Raw genomic sequence first — 3,819 nt, 5'->3', positions numbered from 1 at the left:
AGCACATGAGTCATTTCTGCCCCAGGAACTGAAGTGACTCATCACACATATTCTAAAATGTTAAGAGTTGTTTTTTTCCCCTTTTTTTCCCTGGTGCTCCTTCACCGTCAAAATGAACAGATGCATTCCACATCACATGAATCTCATGGAAACAGGCCAACCATTTTCTTAGCAACCAAACTCCTGTCTCCTGTGCTATGCATGATGAACGAAAACAGCCTGTTGATGGCTTAAAATAAACCTGCCCTTTTCTATTTAGCATTTTATCAAATGAAAGTAATTTCTTTTGCGGATGAATTTAGTTCAGCTCCAAAAGATTTCTTCTCTTCTTCATGGGGAGGCTGAAGAATCAGAATTGTCATTCCAGAGAAAGGAAATACTATGCTTAGAAACAAAAGGCAGCCAGCATTCAGGGAGCAGTCTGAGATCTGTGCAGGTAAAGCCAAGAAATCTTTGTCAGTTTCCCCTCCTTTTAATATTTCTTATACAACAGAATATGAAACTAAATCCAAAGCCATTCCTCCATTCCTGAATTGTTATTGTCACGTTGGTGGACTTAAGGAGCATTCATGAAATGTCAATGACTGTTTGGGGGCTTCTGTGGAGTCCCACATTTGCATTTCTTTGATGTAATGCATTTTTGTCTCAGGTTATTTATTTCAAGGACTTGGATGTGCCAAAACTTTGAATTGAATAACTCTGCCACAACAGGGTAGAGTGGGACCTTCTCAGGAGTACCGGGAAAAATGGGATGAGCATTGTAAAGGTGAGCACAGAGGAGAACAGCAAGAAGGAAGGAGATCCAAGACCTTTCTTCATGTCAGCAATTAAATTCCTGAAGATGACTATTCATCTAAGGTGAACTTGTACTATTTATGTTTCTTTATATGTGTGTGTCTCTGTATAATATAAATTTTACATATATATATATATATATATATATATATATATATATATGATATACATGTGTACAGAATTGTATAATGTTAAAAGTTAGAAGGGGCTTTAGCAGTCATTTAATCCAACCATTCTCATTTTATAGAGGGAAAACTAAGGCCCAGAGAAGTGACATGCACTCAGATACATTTTTTAAAAAGTAAAAAATATTGGGGCAGTTAGATGGCATAGTGGATAGAGCCTGGGCTCTATCCACGGATCCTGAAGTCAGGAGGACCTAAGTTCAAATCTGGCCTCAGACACTTAAATACCTCCTAGTTGTGTGATCTTGGACAAGTTACTTAACCCCAATTGCCTCAGCAAAAAAAAAAAAAAAAAAAAAAAAAAAAAAACAATTAAAAATTAAAAAATAAAAGTATTGTGTAAGGCTCTTAACTTAGAAAGCAGCAAGCTTTTGTTGCTGATGGCCAAAGCAGTACATACCTCCTGAGGCAACAGAATGGAGTTAGCTGGCCTAACACTAATACAGTCAGATCAGGTGCCTTATTATCTTTTATTGGCACTGCCTTTCTGAAGACAAGGAAAATTACAATTCTGCGTGAGTGGCAACACTACTTAAATATCTGCTTTATCTCCCCAAATCAAAGTCCTAACTGTTCACTACCATTAAGCAACCCACTGGACAACATTCTGTCAGGGCAGTTTTTAAATACACCTTAAGGGAATGAAGTCACAGCAAAATATAAATCCCAGGCCCTACTAAATCAAATCCTTCAGGATCCTGGTCTCTCTCTGTTTTGTATGCAGGGTGCCATAGAAGAACTGATTCTAGAGTCAAAGGGCAAATAAGTCTCAGAGGCATATTACCTATGTGACCTTGTGGGCAAGTCATTTAAATTCTTTAGGATTTAGTTTCCTCATCAATAAAATGGGGAGGGGAAAACGCTGAATTAGAGAGCTCATAAAGTCCCTTCTAGCTCTAAGTCAATGATCCTTTAATGTTCTAAATCAGTAGCATGTAATAAATATCCTCAAAAATATCTGATCATTTAGTTTCTAAAATTTTACTGTATACTAGACATATAAATGAACTGGCCTTTCAAAGTAAATACTATAAAACGAGCTGATCCTTTATTTCAGCATCTTCTAATTCCACAGTGGTTTATTCATCAGGACTTTCTTTGTGTTTGCATTTGCCAGGTGGCACTGTAAGAGACACCTCAGAAAACTGTATGTATCAATTCAGATCACTGGGAAACTGTCACAGAATCTGAAAGTGTTAAAGCTGCTTTTGCAGTTGCCTTTTTTGATTCCAAGGATGAGCACAGACTCTCAAAGTCTGTCTCCTTTTGTGTCCTGGCTAACTGAGCTGTTCCTTCTAATGTCAGGAAACCCAGAAGACCAACAGCCTGTTGATGACATCTACAGGGCATTCTTTTGTATATCCAGGACCTATCTCTGATGGTCATTTATTGTTTTTTAGCTTTGTGATTATAACAAGGACAGGATTGAAGGGAATCATGGAAGGAAACTGGGAGAAATTTCAAAAACCTGATCTCTGGACTTGCACCAAGTAGAATTCAAGAAAGTAAGTTTCCTTTTCTTTCTCTGTCCCACAGGTTCCTTATTCATCTAAAGTAGCAATTGCAAACACTTTTTAAGTCATTTCCCCCTCTTTTTAGCCAGCCATGTAACCTAGAATGTGACATATATCATAATCTACTGTGAAAGAACCCCAACTTTAATTATAAGAATGATCATCCCATCTACAGATGTAAACTGCTTGAAGTTCGGGATTATTTCATTTTTGTCTTTTTATTCCCAGTGTCTAGGACAGTGTCTGGCACTTAAGTATTTATGTACTGAATTGAATTAAATTACAAGAATTGAATTATTAAAACAATCACTCCATCATATTTTTCCATAGCTATTATAAAATTTTTGTTGGTCCTGAAACATAGTTAAAACTATATCAACATTTTTAATAGTGATCTAACTCCATTTAGTTTTTTAATCTTTTATTGATGCTCTTTGGATTTTTTGGGCTACAGTCATATCCCAATATCTAGTCCTCCCTACTCCATTGCAATCAGTCTTTATAACAAAGAAAAATAGTTAAGTAAAAACCAAATGACATTACAATCACAGCTAATAGCACATACTCATTCATTTTTGACATTTAGTGCTAGAAATTAGGCTCCTTCCCAAATTTTTGTATTTCCCAACGGTTTTATGTTTTCTTGGTATAGTTAGAGTTTTGTCTTCCATCTGAAGGTCTCAACAAGATGAATCTTTTAGAGATAAAGAAAATTTCTTTTTCTTCCTTGTTTCTCTTTTTTTTTCTTTAAAAAATTGCTACATGTTGAGTTCTGTTCATTTCCCTCTTTCTGTGTCTTCACACACACAAACACACATACATATATATATCAGTCTTCACACATATGTGAAACCATACAATACATGCTTCCATACATCAATTCTTTCACTGAGGGTGTATAGCACTTTCGTTCATAGGTTCTTTGCAGTTGATTTGAATATTCATATTACTCAGAATAATTTAGTCATTCACAGTTACTCTTCAAACAATATTATTGTCACCACACATAGCATTCTTTTGGTTCTGCTCATTTCACTCTTTATTTTTTCTTGAGTCTTTTCATGTTTTCCTAAAAATCAATTTGCTCATCATTTCTTATATGAATAGTATTCCATCACAAGCATGTACCATTTTTCAGCCATTCCCCAATGGAGGGATATCCCCTCAATTTCCAGTTTTTGCCACCACAAAGAAATTGCTACAAATATGTTAGAATGTATAAGGTTTTTTTCCCCCCTATTTTCCCCTCATCACCTTGGGAAACAAATCTAATAGTGGTAGTGCTGAGTCAAAGGGCTTATAGCTTTCTAACTCTTTGGTCGTAA

The 3,819-nt window shown here is 35.8% G+C and overlaps 1 long non-coding RNA gene across 1 annotated transcript; it reads left to right on the top strand.

The window, feature by feature from the left end:
- The first annotated feature begins 203 nt into the window (after positions 1–203).
- LOC116423689 lies at positions 204–3,292 on the top strand. Its single transcript, XR_004234196.1, has 3 exons — positions 204–436; positions 650–858; positions 2,381–3,292. It is a non-coding gene; the product is annotated as an uncharacterized LOC116423689 (long non-coding RNA).
- The last annotated feature ends 527 nt before the right edge of the window (positions 3,293–3,819 follow it).

Source organism: Sarcophilus harrisii, chromosome 4, assembly GCF_902635505.1.
Source record: "Sarcophilus harrisii chromosome 4, mSarHar1.11, whole genome shotgun sequence".
NCBI lineage: Eukaryota > Metazoa > Chordata > Mammalia > Dasyuromorphia > Dasyuridae > Sarcophilus > Sarcophilus harrisii.
This window is presented reverse-complemented; position numbering and strand designations above follow the sequence as displayed.